Here is a 17,195-nt window from a genome sequence, read left to right as displayed (position 1 = left end):
GTTAAAAAACCCTTTTCACACTTTACGGAGAACTCAGGCGCGTAACACTAACTGTATTAAGAAAACAAATCATGATTAAACATTGGATAAAAATGTATAGGCACACGGACTCTTCACTTATAAAGCAGACCTTTACGTTTTTAAAAGCCGACGCTTGAAAGCGGTCGTGAGCATCGTGGCCATAACTGAGCTGCTCAAGTGAAAGCATTCCAGATGTACATGGATTAAGCTACGTCTGTAATCAACAAACGAATGCGAGTAATATACCTTTCCAGTTGATAAAACAACGCATATATGATACATATTATCAACGCTGGTACACAAAGATAAATAATTCGCCAATTCTTCAAACCTATCTGTATATTTAAACATACTTTTTAAAATTATATATATTACATTAAAGAGAACCAGTATAGGGTTTCACTATCAAGACATAGAACATCGTCGAACGGTTTATTGATAGGAACAAGACGTTACGAGAATATCGCGCAAGAAGAACGGCTTTGTAAATCGTGTACACTGCGAAAAAGACATGGATATACGGAAGTGTACGGAATTCCGTATATCATTAATATAAGTGTAAGAATACGGGGAACTTGAAATACGGAGATGTACGGGACCGTATATTATATCAGTCCGTACATGACTAGAATACGAACTCCGTACACTCGTAATATACGGGAACTTTGATGTACGAAGTCCGTATTTTACTAATATACGGAATTTTTATAACAAGTCCGTATATTACTAAAATACGAAATTCCGTATTCGTGCAAATACGGATTCTGTATATAGAAATAGCGAATGAAAATTTACTTCTGAATAGCCTATTTCCTGTAAGAGTAAAGAAATAGACTGATCATATATTTGTCAGACATTTGAAAATTTACACAATGCAAAATTTCCTGGAGTTATTAACGCGTCAATTGCGTACAAATAATATCGTCAGTGCACAGAACGTGTAAGACATCCACCAGTAACATGCAGACGCGGTATTCTAGCTCAATACCGCTTGGTTTGCTTTTTAGCATACACCCGCAGATAAATAGCGAATACTTTACAATTGCGATAGACGATGAGATAGTACTGTTTTGCATTTTGTATCTATGGTGAATCATGTTATTTTGTAATTTCCTTTTCATTATCATTATAATATTTTATAATGATAAGCCAAACATGAGAAAATAATAAAGTTGAAATTGTGATGTTCAAGACATGAATTAGTTATAATAAAATCGTGAATCTGTGAAGTTGAAATCGTGAAAATTAAAATAATTGTGAAATCACGAAGATGAAATCGGGATTGTCCACACAGCAATTATATTTTACGTTGATATATGTCCTATAAAAATAGGCTATACATAATATAATACATGTACTTGCATATGTAAAAAAAACAATGATATCTCATTCATTCATTCATTTATTCAACTAATCATTCATTCATTCATTTATTTATTTATTTATTCATACATTCATTCATTCATTACGCATTTATTCATATATTTCTTATTATTTATTTATTTATTTATTTAATCAACCAATCATTCATTCATTTATTCATACATTAATTAATTCATTCATTCATTAATTAATTCATTCATTCATTCATTACTCATTTATTCATATATTTCTTATTTATTTATTTATTTATTTATTTATTTAATCTTTTATTTCTGGAAACAAAGATTTGCGTTTTTGTACACAAGTTTTGAATAGAAATCTTATGAAGTTCCGAATTCCCCAATTTTGATTCTTTTCGCGCGGTCTCATTTATGACATAATATTGTGTAATAGCCACGTGCTGTATTGCCATAATCGAAGACAATACTGATTAAGCCGGATATTGATCCAGATATTGATCATAAACGCAGCAGGGTATATCGAGTGTCGGTTTTCTCCGATTAGGTAAGTTAGCGCAATTGGTGTTAAATGTCTACTGTCAATTTCTAATATAATTCATGTACGAAATAAGGGAAATAAATTGTGATCTCATAACCGAGTCTCTATGTGATTTTGTTCCAGATATTATTAAGACTCTAACCCGACATATTAAAATGAAACAGACATAGCTGCTATATTCTTTCCAATGTTTTTGCAGCGTCGTGTTGTTGTTATCCTTTGATTTGGCGGAATTCGTCATTTAAACAAGACACAATTTATTAAGATTTATCTTAAAGTAAACTTTAAAGTACCCTGCCGCCAGGTCCAATTATATCTAAGTTAACAAGCTATAATCAGATGGATGTTACTGGGGTGTATGTACATGTATTGTTGATAGATGATGTCAAATTATTCGAAATAACATATCTTGAAAAATATCATCATCATCTCCCGAGTTTCCTCGTCTCCCATCGGCCTTTTTTATGCATAATTCGGTGACTTGAACATTGTTCAGGACAGGGGAACATGACCGTGCTATGTAAATTAACATTTGTTACCTTGTTAAAATAAAATTATGTATCTAGGAAACAGTTTTTGTAAAAGTAAATTTCTGTTTAAAAAAAAAAATAAAATTGTCAAAATAAAAATTGTCGTAGTTTGATTTAAAAACTCAAGTTAAGAACATACTAAATTATATATTGATAGTAAAATCACCTTTTAAATTGGACTTTCGAATTTTTACCGATTCTCCAAATATTCTTATACTAATAAAGTTTTATTTTAATTATGAAATCCGCAGATAATGTGAAAGGATCTTTATACTTCATTTGTGTGTATAAGTAAGTAATTTATTTATTTTAATGGGGATACGGACTAAAGCCCCCCCCCCCCCCTATAAACCTTAGGAAGGCTTTTGTTTGATGGACTGGGGTTGGGGCGTTTTTGTCCTATATGTTAATTTAACGTGGGTCTTTTGTTTTACCCGCTTATTGTTGTTGTCACAAAAATTTGTGTAATTTATAATCATCATCATTATCATAAGTATTATTATTATTATTATCAAAAAAAAAAAAAAAACCGATTGAGCATTAGAATCAAAGTTTTGCCTATGAAAAATTATCAATGGTTATGTTATACATGTATGCAAAGTTATCGTTTATGGATACATTATATTTCCAATTTAATATTGAATTATTTTGGATCGAATAAAGGTCTTAGTATGCATTTTCCTTCCGCATTATCACCGACCTTAGCATAAATCCGTGGCATTATTAATGCTAAATGCTTATTACACAAACGGTATCTAGGCATATCACGCGTTTTCAAAACAGCCAATGAGTTTAAAGCGTTGGTTTTGTATCACGTGAATCCTATCAACCAATCAGAAATAGCGCGGGCGAAATGAAAAAAGAAAAAACGGGATTGGAAATGGATAGTAAATAAAAATTCAGAATATTGCAAACAAGGTAGGTTAAAAGTTATTTTTATCGTTGCAATATCAATATGCGATCAATAGAATAGTTGCATTTTGTGAACAACAGCTTATTTCAGGGTTAAACTGATTTGTTTTTAGAAAACTTTAACACTGTTTAATCTGTTTCGCTATCCAATATGGCCGCCGGATTAGATAATTAAAGCAGGGATATATCCCTAAATTTAGACTGGGAGGTTACGGGTTTGATTTTGATTTCTAAACTGTATCTTGTTTAATTAATAATTTGTATGAAAAATGCAAAAACAAAAAAATGAAAAGGGCATTTGTTAAATGCGTTAATCATAACTTCCCTTCAGGGTAAAAAAGACACCGAGTTAAAAATTACGACATTTAAACACCGAATATGTCAAGGTATTACAGCCCCTGGACATGGTAGTACAAAGGGATTAATCAGTGTGTGTGACACGACCTATGTATGCTTGGTTGGTCAACTGATTGGACTTTATAATCTTGAGCGATCTTAATTATCACTTAACAGCAGGGGTGCGAATCAATGTGCAAGAAAGATCATATCGAAAAGAGACACTCAAATTCTATTTATTTTAATAGTAATTTATGAAATTGATAGCCAAAAATAGGTTATGTTTTATCTATTCAGATTTAACAGATTAACATATTTTAAAAGAAAATTGCTTAGTACTTCTAAAAAATAGGTTTATAAATTTTTAGATAAAATTGTTTCTCAGTCTTGATAATTTAACGAGCAGAATACTTGTTTTATATTCGCAGTTTTTATTTTTATACAAATCCCCATTATTTGATGCATACATAAGTCAATTTAAAGACTCCGCTCTTTTCAATTTCATTCACTTTTTTTTAAGTTTCTGTACACATGTTGTTTTATTTCTTATTTATATAAACCTATTCTTAAATGAATACAAATCTTAAACAAAAATAGGAAACAAACATTTCTTTTTTATTTAAATCATAATACATTTAGATGAATAAATAAAATGAAAATAATTGTCAGAATTTTTTATTTACATTAATACAAAGAATGTGTATGATTGCATGTAATATGGCCGACAGGTGTTAAGTTTAACAGTTAACTGTTAATTCACTTACCCTTCGTGTCAAAACATATGAGCCGCGTCACGACAAAACCAACAAAATGGGTTTGCGACCAGCATGGATCCAGACCAGCCTGCGCATCCGTGCAGTCTGATCAGGATCCACGCTGTTCGCTATCGGTTTCTCTACTTGTTATATAGTTTGTAAGCGAACAGCATGGATCCTGATCAGACTACGCGGATGCACAGGCTGGTCTGGATCCATGCTTGTCGCAAACCCATTATGTTGGTTTTGTCGTGACGCGGCTCATATGTTTATTGTTACATTGATACGAAGCTTAGATCAGGAGCCTGATATCGGTGTAAGAATTTTAAAACTCGTGAAAAATAAAATATCGCAACGAACCAAAAGTTTTAAAACGGTTTTGTTTGTATTTTTTAACATTAATAGTAATTAGCAAGATCGAGTTTACTCGCAATTCAGGACAGACAACTCTTGGTTTTCATTAGATATTTTTGGTTATTTATCTACGTTATTCAGGATTGCCCAGATTTTAAAATTGTATATACATGAACTGAGTTTTCGACATTTACAATGGATTTTTTATTGGACAAATTAAAATTTAAATATTTTTCTCTTATTATAATTAAAACTCTTTGTTTAGTTTTTAAGATAAACATTACGCATAATGTGATATCGCATGGGCCAGTCACAAACACGCGCCTGTTTGAGGAAACAGTTATTTAATATTTCATTATACATGAATTTAAACGCTTGAAAAACTGTATTGAGCCTTTGTACATCACACATTTTTCGACATTCCATATTTTGACTTATATCTCATATAAAGCAATATGGTAACACTCGCACGCACGCACGAACACACAAAATACATAACTACACATGCACATAAAAGTGAACACGTTCCTACAGTATTAACACTTTCGCACATGTGATCACTTATGAAATATTTTCAATGTGCCCTTTATCATTTTATGCTGAAGTTATATTATGATTTTTCAGGACAGTTAAATCTTCTAGAAATGCAGCTGTGCCCTCTTTACAGCAATTGTAGATGAAGAAAAGTATGGTAGCAAGTTATATAGATGTAAGTTCACGTATATACATTGTTGCGTTTTGTGAATAAAATAAGACAATTACACGGACATACTGTCTGTAAAGAAGAGTTACCAAGACTCATATATATTCCACTCTGTACTGACATCATGTGTGTTATTCTTTCTCAAGGCGAAGTCAAATTTCCTTAATTACACGCATTTATTTTGACAAGAATAAATGTGGTTAGTTATACATACATTGGTTCTCTTTTATATCTTGTTAGAATCAATTCTTAGGCGGAATGATGTCACACTTCATAAAATGATGTCAATTAAGGCATATATGATATAAGCATTTTGCCGCGCATTTGAAAATGCTAAACCATACTTGCTTTTAATATGCAAAAATCAAATATATAAAATATAAGAATTAACTCGAACACACACAATGGTTTGATATAGATGCAATGTGCATGCGACTTTATTTTATTAAATTAGTTTTCTTTTCTTAAACATATTACTGTATCAAAAAATATGTATTTCTTTACAGTTTAATCACTTTTATATATGTTAATGATAGTTATTTTTTTAGTTACTACGTGCGTAAAGCGATAAGTACGCCGCTTTGATAATGTGAGAGTGACGTTACATTTTCTTTTGTACATGTACACGAAAGTTAACAACATAACTGAATAGGTAAGACAGGGTTTTCAAAGCGAATATAATGTCAGATAAGAAACAGAATTTGAAATGTCTTGATGGAAAAGTTAGAATGTCATACACATTAAATTTTATCACAAGTTCGAGCCTCACAAGTTGTCTTACTTTTTTGCGTTTTTCTTTCCATATATAATTTTTTTAAATTTTACATTAGAAAAATGAATTGGGATAGAAAGGCAGTTTTGTTATGATATTTAACAATTTAGATATACATGCACGGATGATAGTGATTTTTATCCTGTATAGTGTGTAGTATGTAGTAGTCATAGTACTTTTGCAGTGCAATAGTATTTCGTGCAAACTTAACTATAGTTGAAACAGTCTGTGTACAGTATCATGCATTCCGTATAAGTTTGCACCAACTTGCTAAATAGGGCTAAATATAGCTACATTTAAAACAAAATGAGAAGTTAATAGAAAATATCACAGCATTTATAATCTTTACAATAAATGATACAAAACTTTCCTACCTGATTGATAATTATAAAGCAATATTTTTGGGGAAAAGGTGCAATCCGAGCCTAGCTGTCTTGCATTGATATTTACCACAACCTTACCTACTGCATTACGCTGAGAGTTGGTTAATTTGTTGATAATTTAATTTATATAGCTAGCCTGTTTGAAGATAATAAACACAATATGATAGCTGTTTTACACCTGGATAGTGGACTTTACCAACTCGTCACTTAATTATCATACTAAACGCACAGTACTTGTGCGCACGTGAAACATATTGCGTTGATACGTAAATGTTTCACGTGCGCACGTAATAGTCGCATTCGCATGTATTAACTAAAATAGTTCCTATGTTATTTTATGCAATTGCCACATATGATACGTATATTTTATTATCTGAATTTGATTTCATACTATCAGATTAATGCTATAGGCAAGGGAGGATATTTTGATTTATATTTCGTGAGAATTATCACTTTATTTTTAGAGATAACACACTGTAAGAGATTCTATTGTCAATTACCTAGTTAAACAGTCTTAACAATAAAAAAAATATTAATCTACACTATTGTATATTGAAGGTATTCATTCGTTGCTGAGATAGTTTTTGAAACAATTGAAATTGAAACAAATAATAATCCAAATTTGTTAAGATTAACGTTTTAATATAAATGAGAAGTATAGCTGGGTATTCCGCCTTTTACTTAACTGGATATCATTGTGCAAACACGGATCTACATCTGAGTAAAAATATCTGTACTTTTTAAAGCGGCACGCCTCAAGATTCATGCTAATTTTCATGAAAATTTTGAAAATGTTTTTAAAAGTATTATTCAGTGATATAACCAAAAGGAAGCAATTTACACAATATCAATGCCACTTACAATCTACGTAAATTACTAAAAAGAGGACAAAATATGCAAAAATAGCCCTTACTGCGTTAGTAACCGCGCAGTAGAAATATAGTTATAAATACTGAAAAATCGGTCATTAATCGCACATAACATGTAAATTATTACTAGAACTTTGAATCTTTACACTTTTCCTAAAATCTTAGTACATTTTTCTCAGGTTTGATTTTATTGAAATATTTTCGCTCATCTGGAGGCGTGCAGCTTTAAGCCTTTTTTCAAACGAATTGACTCCTACTAACGATGCTAATATACATCGTAAAACGATCAAAAAGATTATGTCAGCACTTTTTCCCAATACAATGTTATTTTGTATTAATATATTTTTAATCAATAAAACACTCTTTACATAGAACAAAGATACCATTATCATTTATATTACAGGTGTGAAATAAATATATTCGTAAAGGTTTTATAACAAAAGCATATAACTTATCATCCGTCATAGATTAATCATTTCATTTAAATCCTGTGTAAATGGTTGCTTATAAATGACATCTTTATCCTAATAATATAAAATATTTTTTGAATTTTGCGTTAGAAAAAAATGTATAAATGTATACGCTTAAAAAATGCTTGTGTATAGTCTTTTTGAAAGTTGTGATAACTATTTCACGACACTATTTAAACAGGATTTTAAACTCTCTTTTTCAGATACACACATGCCGAAGAAGATTGTAATATCTGGAGATAACATTTCCTACGTCACGAAATAGACACCGTCACACTGGTCTACGTAGCATTCCCTTTCATTTAAGACCGTATTCAAGTTGTCGCCCTTGGATGACGTCATTGGGGGATACGGTGGACATGGCGATACGATTATGTACAATAATAGAGGGATATAAAGATCTTAATCCTATCTCTTGTAAGATTGGCAGATTGAAATTGCCAAAATTTTGTGTAATTTAATAAGATATTACATAAAAGGATGGTGAAATGAATAAAAATGTTTACTATAATAAGGTTAACGATTTGTTTTAATAGTAGACAGTATTGCTGGGTAACTGATCATGATTACCATTTTCGTTAGATTCTTTATAAATGAATGAAAATTTTACCAGGCTGTTAAATTGTACTAACTTGCTTATACCAGAGATATAGATAATGTATCTATGTCTCTGCTAATATACAATACCCAAAAGATATTTTGAGTTTCAAAAATGTAAGGATTGTGTAGTTTCGAAAAACGGCTGCGTAATAATGAATTGCAAGATACTGGTTTATTAAAAGTCATTTTGATTTAAGCATTACTAAGACAAAGAAAAAACAACAATGTAAATATATGTAATTTAAAAAAAAATGTAAAGGCATAAAAAGTAAAAATTCTTTCAAATGTACATGATGACTGTATACTATTTGTGTCGGCAATAAATGCTCTCTCATAAAATTGTACATAACACCAATATGTTTAAGCTGGTAAAGTAATATTTTAAACTTGATACTTTTTAATTCATACTCTGCTTATCAAATATTTAAAAAAAATCACAAAAAACAAGTTGTAAAACACATAAATTCGTTATTAACTGAATTATAATTTTATGTATTTTTGACTGTGCCAGTTGGTAGGACTCTGGATCGAGTATCAAATCAGTAAGGCATGGCCAATTAAGCCCCTATGATGATCCATAACAAAATTCAGACCATAAATATTTTGACAACTAACAAAAGTGACGTAATCTGATGTAATGTTATAACTCTAAAAAATGCACCCTGGTGATTTATGATATCACAGCCAAGTGCCGCTTGAATATACAACATATGCACCCTGTTAATTAATATGATACGGCCCAGTTGCGCTTATATATACACATCTATTTATCTATGAAATAAGTTACAAAAGGGAAAAAGTCTTTATTTTCATAACCATAAGAATAGATTTTTAATATCAAAATTATCTTATTATCGTCTGTTGCGAATTTAAAATTACAAAAGTCAATGACACATGTTTTTCGTTCTTTTCGGAATATTTATAGAATTATATCCTTCACTGGTTCTTAGAAATATTTTTATACGGCATAATGAAAATAATCAGTAAGTATTGACAAAATGCATTATGTAATTGTTCTATTAAAGCTTGAAAAACTATCATTAAAAGACATTGGTAATCTTATTTTGATGTTTGTCACAAAAACGCCGGAATTTTCTAAATGACAGAAAATAATACAGAAAACTAGAAAATGGCCATTTAAATTTATAATAGGCAATTTCAGTGTGTATGGGTGTTTATAAAATATTAAAATTTGATTAAGTTACTAGCTTTTTATGCGGGCATTTGAGAAAATATATATCTAATAAATATACTGCAGCTGTTTCACTCCGTAGCGAGAATTAATCTCAATCTTTGTTTTTGTTTTTTTTTCTATTGTTGAATTTATGTATGCATGCGAAACTTTTTACAATGTATAGTCAAAATTGAACGATCAGTTTTTACGCATTTAACTTTTCAATAAGCTAACATTCTATGCGGCCTGCATAGTTTTATCCCCCATTTACGTCACATCCGGTAAGGGAAGTAACTCTTCCCTGACTGTTTTCGCTTAAATGAAAGGGTCTATAGATGATTGATATATTTAAGTGCTTTTAAGAACTGTGTTTGAATGACGAATTTCTGTGAATACGGATTTTTAGTTTTAATGATTATTATTTAAACTTTCTGTAATAATCAATTTGTGCTATGGACTCATTTTCCTAAAATAATATGTGAATGTTAACACGAACAAATGATATGAATATCTTTAAAATATTTTATGGGTGTAATACAAGTGGCTCATAAAAATCATTGTTAAGATAAATAGAATCGAACTTCAAGTTGGTATAGTTTGTTCTAGATTTAAACAACATGCAATTCATAAAGGTTACGGCTTGAAAATATCGAAACATGTACATGTATAACTCGATCTCTAAAGAAAATATCGCAGTGCGGATTTTCTCCACTGTGATACGTATTTCATGACTCTGTATCGCATCATACCGGTATATCGCCGTTCCGTTGCAACGCTACATTAATTTGTCCCTCTGGAATAAGGCTTGCAACAATATATGACTGTTGTAGCGAAGACATGTTTATTTTGTTTAATATATGTATACATATTGAATATATGTTTATGAAATAATAAATATTTAAGAGTGACTCGATTTGGTTTTTACTTTATTATTTGAAATACTCCAATTGTGAAGATAAAGTTCTTAAGCATATGACTTTACAGTTCCCATTCAAAATGTGTAATAAAACATGTTCTATTGTACAAGTCTGCATTTCGGTCATGTATACGTGTCACTTATATGTAAATGCATGCTTTTGATATTATCTGTATCTTCTTTTATCAAGAAAATACAGTTCTGTATTCCCTGTGGACAACTAAAAAATGCAATTCCGTATATCCCCTGTATATATTGAAAATACGATTCCGTATATCCCCTGTATATGTAGAAAATACGATTCCGTATATCTTCTGTATATGTAGAAAATACGATTCCGTATATCATCTGTATATGTGGAAAATACGAGTCCGTATATCCTCTGTATATGTAGAATATACGGTTCCGTATATCCTCTGTATACGTAGAAAATACGAGTCCGTATATCATCTGTATATGTAGAAAATACGGTCCCGTATATCCTTGGTATATTTATAGTATACTAGGGATAACAACCTTAATATAGTCCGTATACGGGATTTTATTCTCCGTATACTTCAAAAGTACGAACAAATATACGTACATGTATATGGGGCAAATACGGAATTCCGTATATGCCTGATGCATATACGGACTTCCCGTATACCCGGTGTTCCCTATACGGACTCGTATACTTGGTCCGTATATTCGACGAATACATCCCGTACACGCCCGTATATGTCAAGAATACGGGACCGTATATTCCCGTATATCAGTATGTTTTTCGCAGTGGTATTAAGAGAAAAGTAGAAACTGAAGTTCACTTTATTTTAATATGTCCTAAATATCGCGAATTGAGAACAAAGTACTATCGGCAGTATATTGGCCATTGATACATAAATTTAATCAGTTAATGAATGCCGCCACATCTAAAAAAATACTTGTTATTTAGCGAAATATATACATGTATATTTATTCAATAGAATAATAATTTCATTATTTGTTCATATACCCCCATATAATACTGTACGCTCTTAATGTGAAAACAGCAAATGACATGATAGAATAAATACACGAACATTTGTTTAAATGTGCAAAATACTATGCATTATTAATTTATCATTTTTAACAGTTTTCATGTGCTGCCACAAATATGTTTTTTTTTTGTTATAAACTTGGTAAAAGAGTTTATGCTCAATGAATAAATCTATGATATGTTATGATATGAGTTGTCATATTATAATGTAAATTTGTTGGTATAACGGTGCACTCACATAATTTAGGTCATTTGGCGCAAAAACAGCTCGGGTTTTCAAACCATTATGTTGTTAATTATTATTTTGTGAATAATCCTGCACAAGACTGATAAAAGTGATATTCATAAAATACATAAAAAATAAAATAAAATATCATGAATTTATATATATATATATATATATATATATATATATATATATATATATATATATATATATATATATATATATATATATATATATATATATATATATATATATATATATATATCCCTTTAAGTAAACTCTCAATTTGCATACATATTGTAAATAAATACATCTTTATTATTTATTATATCATTGAAATGAAGGTAAACATGCAACATCAAAATAATCTATATCCCCTCTGTTATTAACTGAAATAAGGACAAATATATAGGAACAGATGAGACGAATCCCACAAATATTATCATTTTCAGGCACTATATATATAATAATAATAAGAAAATACTTTAAAAGTAATATCTCTTTGTTATAATGGATTGTTGCTTTTTACTTATTTGAGGTATGTATAGCTAAGAGTTGTAGATTAAAAATTAAAGTGAACACATGCAAAACTATGCCCAATTATTTACTTATTAAAATCTAGATATTTTACAGTGCGTATTTTGATAAATAAATGTAATATAAACTAAAGATAAATTGCATGGAATCATTATTCCCTTATAATAAAATATGACTATGAATAATAATAAGCATTTGTTTGTCTTCTGCTGCCGAACTAGAATTCATAGTCAATTTGATATAAAATTGATACTGATGATAAGTTGTATCGAATCAATTTTATCTGGTTAACGATTGATTGATTATAGGAATCCAGCTCCGACTATTTTTGATAACAAATTTTGCAAACGCTATCAGAAATCTGTGTAGTCATTTCAAGATGCGAGAGTTTCTTTTCTAAACAACCTTCCACAAAATTGTAATTTTAATTATTATTTCAATTTAAAAAATACTGAAATTGTTAAATAGCATTAATCTCTAACTTACCGCTTCATCTACATTCTCTATCTGAAAGAAAAAAATAAAGAATTATATACTACAACTAAACAAATCCAGAATCACTTAATCATACAATGGCTTGCAATTGACATTTTAATTCAGATTAATGATGTATCATTGGTTAAACTAGAAAAGTGTTTACAGTAAATGTGACATATTTTCGTTTATTTTAAATAACAGTTAAATACAATCAATCCCTTATCAAACGGATAAAACGATTTGTTTTGATATTCAATTCTGACACAACATTCTATTCAGCGTTTTTACAACTAATACCACATATCAAACGGAAAACAAATTGGGTGCATGCGTTGAAAATTGGGTTCAAATGAAAGGTGTATCCCGTTCTCGAACCAACACATTTTGCATTGTTCACAAGCTCAGATTGATGGAGGACCGAGAACTACAATTAAGATTGTGAAGTATAATCGTATGTTTAAATTGGAACAGCGTGTAAAAGTTTAAGAAGCTCTAAGAAAAATGGACATATATAACATATATGTGTTTTAAAAGTCAATGATTTATAATGTACATGAATGTTTACTGTGAAATAAAACCTAATTAATTGTATGATGTTATTCAATTAATCACTTAAGAAGATGCTCAGGTAAGTCAATAATTGGTATGAAAGTTTAAAGTTGACCTTGATAAAATTTATGACTTTAGATAATGGCTGTTGTGTACAGTGTATGGGGGCTATGGACGTCAAAGGCTGTTATGAAATTCAATGGTTTCTTTCGAAGTCACTGGCTGCTGTAAAAAAGTAAATGGTTGCTATGGCCATCACTGACTGCTTTACATATTTAATTGTTGCTAAATAAGTATCTTGTTCCTATCTAAATAATTTGTTGTTATTGAAAGTCAGTGGCTGCCATGGAAACTCACTGTGTGCTTTCAAAAGTCAAAAGTGTAAGTCATGTGTCGCTATGCAAAGTTTATGGTTGCGAGGGATATTGCTTGTTGATTTACTTTTGCTATTGTTACGAGCCAGGCGTAACGAGAAAGAAAAGCCAGCAACAAACTTGTAACAATAACAAATTTATTACAGAAAAATTATTAAAGAAAAATAAAATAACAAATTACGTTTACAAATACCTGAAGTCCAAATAAAAATGAAATCTTAAATGTCTAGTCTGATCCTGGAATGATCCTTTTTTGAATAACACATTTAAATCCAAGTAAAATCCAAGAACACTTTAGAATAAATTCCCACAATAAAATCCACAAGAATAATTTAAACTATTTCAAAATAATCCAAGCTCCAATAAATCACTTTATATCCAAGTTGAATAATACTCCAAATATAATTTTCTTAAAAGGTAACTGATGACTTAAAAGATCACTGATGACTTAAAAGGTACCCCCCAAATGAAAAATATCCCGTATAATATATAAACTAGGAACATTTCAGAAAAGTCTATTATGTTCTATCAAAATCTAACAACTTCAACAATAAAGATCATTCCGGAAATTTCTATCTAATTATAATGCATGAGTTTTCTACAACAGTTAAGAAAGTTCTAGTACATACATGTAGTTTATGTTCTAAAAATAGAACAATGATAATATTGGAAATACCAACTGGTCAGATATAAACTATATACATGTAATATGTTGCATACATAACACTATTAAAGGAAAGCTTATGGGTAAGCACTTTATTTTAATGTTTTTGCTACAAATCTTAAATAATGCCTGGCTGTTTTAAAGAAGGATATTTCTTGCATGGTTACTATTTACATTTAAGAAAAATATAATACACCCATCGGTACAGTGCATTGGACATATATTTTGAATGAAATTGAATGAAAGCCCGTTAGCTAATGTGTCATGCAAAGGTTAACATTACTTCCGAAAGAGATGTGCATGTTTCTTTTTAGGCCCTTTGTGTCTTTTCATTCAATTTTCCCCTTTCAAAATATGTTTGTGCATTTTGATTTAAACAAACAAATAAAAGCAGATTTATATAGTTGTAAATGTTAATTTTCGCAATAGTCGTTCAATATGTTCTCTTTTATTCTATCGTCTGCAGCTGCAACAAATCACCCCATAGAAAACATAGAAGAAAAATGGTTTCAGGCAGGTCAGCCATGATTTTGAGTTTCGCTTTAAGGTTTATATCATTTGCAAGCTTTTGATGTATGATTATCTTTACAATGTTTAATTCATGAACCAATATTGTTGCGAACAGTTCTTAATCCCAACGATCTATGTTTTGTGATATCATATCAATAGTAAACCTTATGTCATGGGTTATGGTGATATTTTTAATTTTACACACACACCTATGTGTTATCTATATATATCAATATTACTAAATGGGATGATTACTTTGATGTTGGCAATTAGAGTCAGGGTGGATAAATTAAAATCTGTACAGCAATAGATATTGTTTCTAAGTTAATGCTTTTGATAAACAAGAGCCACCGTCGCGAGGGGAATGTTTCACTTTGTTTTAATTATTTCTAAAAACATTTTAATAAAAGGTTTAAACACATTTTTAAAGAATCAAGAATTTATAATAGTTTTTTCTGTTTTGTTTTATTTTCAAACGTAGGTCTCGTAACACTTGTTTTGTTAATTATAAACCATTACCACAATGTGCTATGATCAATTTGACATCGGAAACAGTACACAATGTCCAAATTTCATAGTTGGGAATCAAAGGACAACAAAGTAGGTCACTAATTCAAATTATCTAGGTTAAAGCTGACATCACAGTTCAGATTGCCAACTTAATCTGTCCACATTGACCACATTTCATAGTTGTATATTAAAAGACGAGCAAGTAGGTCTGTTAATAAAAAAACTACATTTTTTATATCAAAAAACTACATTTTTTATATCAAAAGTCAATTCGACAGATTGTTGTTTGAAGACAATCAATTCATAAATATTAAAGATATGGCCAATGTAGCAAAACCAAGCAACAGTTCGACATTTAACCTTAGAGGTAACTGTCATTTATGAATAAAGGTTTAATTTACTTTGGTATTCTTCAAAGGTCTTGTCCTATGAGTTGTGATGGTCAAGTATGAAGAAAATATATCAACAACTTAAAGGTTATGATCAAGGCTAATGTTTGCGAACGGCAACGGAACGCCATCATGAGTGTAACAATACATCTATTTTTCTGCGAAAAAAGTCGAGATGTAACGGACTGAATCTTTACAGACTTTGCCGCCTTTACAGTTATCACTTTCGCAAACTCAATGCCGTTCGTTACCCAAACAAACACAATTGCGTATGCAGCCGTAACGTAAGCTTTTCATTTTTTTCTCTGAAATTCGTGATGTTCTTGTGTAAAGGTACATATAATTACCTTCTCCACAATTTCCCAGGTATACAGGATTTTATTTCATAATGTTCAGTCCAGTACTTAATCTAAAATGTTCGTCACTTGAATCGAATCAAAAGAATTTTCCACCAGTTTGATTATGATAACGTACGGCTTCTTCTCACAAATTCACTGTTTATTTAACATATATTTATATTAACTGAAACTACTGATTTTAAAAAGTTGTAATATGTCGTCATCTAAGTACCCTTGCCCATTCTGGCTAAATGAACCACTTTAAATATTTATATCGGGGCGGTTTCCGGAAATGATAACGTATGGCGCACAAAATATCATAGTGGACGGGAACTAAGGTATCTGCAGTCAAAATATTGTAAGCATGAAATTTTAAGGAAATCATCTTTAGGCCATGCAAATGTCTAAAGTGGAGTGGGCCAAATATCACTGCTCATCCAAGATGGCCATCGTTTTCAAAATGGCCGCCATATAAATATGACGTATATTATTAGCTCATTCAGTGATTTTTGTACAGACCCAAAACTTACTATAAGTTTTCTCTTTACGAAAATTCACTTTCATACCACTTCAAAATTCAAGATGGCGTCCAATTTGGCCGCTGATGGTTTGAAAAACTTATATATTTCTTTTGTAGCAAAATTTGTTGCACAAATGATGCATTTTTTGAAAGTTTTATGTCTACAAAATATCTTAAAAAATACAAAAAAGTGTCAATATGGCATATGCTCTTACATGGCTTTCTAATAGGTCTATGTACAAAAATTCGAAAAGTAACTTTGTTTCTTATAATAGTGTATTTGATACTCAATGTGTACTATGTGTTTTTGTAAAGACGTAACAAAACATAAAATTTCTAGGTTTTATATTTTGACAAAGTGGGATAAGTAAAGTTATCCGATAATTAAAAGAAAAAACTCAAACAAAAAA

At 30.2% G+C, this 17,195-nt stretch overlaps 1 long non-coding RNA gene across 1 annotated transcript; it reads left to right on the top strand.

Annotated features, from left to right (window-relative positions):
• Window positions 1-3,119: 3,119 nt before the first annotated feature.
• Window positions 3,120-8,281, top strand: LOC132732085 (uncharacterized). The gene is made up of 3 exons (XR_009625981.1): window positions 3,120-3,350; window positions 5,414-5,498; window positions 8,190-8,281. It is a non-coding gene; the product is annotated as an uncharacterized LOC132732085 (long non-coding RNA).
• The last annotated feature ends 8,914 nt before the right edge of the window (window positions 8,282-17,195 follow it).

This window comes from Ruditapes philippinarum, unplaced genomic scaffold (assembly GCF_026571515.1).
Source record: "Ruditapes philippinarum isolate M1 unplaced genomic scaffold, ASM2657151v2 ctg3071_1_1_1_1, whole genome shotgun sequence".
In the NCBI taxonomy this organism is placed as follows: domain Eukaryota; kingdom Metazoa; phylum Mollusca; class Bivalvia; order Venerida; family Veneridae; genus Ruditapes; species Ruditapes philippinarum.
The sequence above is the reverse complement of the archived record's forward strand: the minus strand, read 5'-3'. Positions and strand labels throughout refer to the sequence as shown.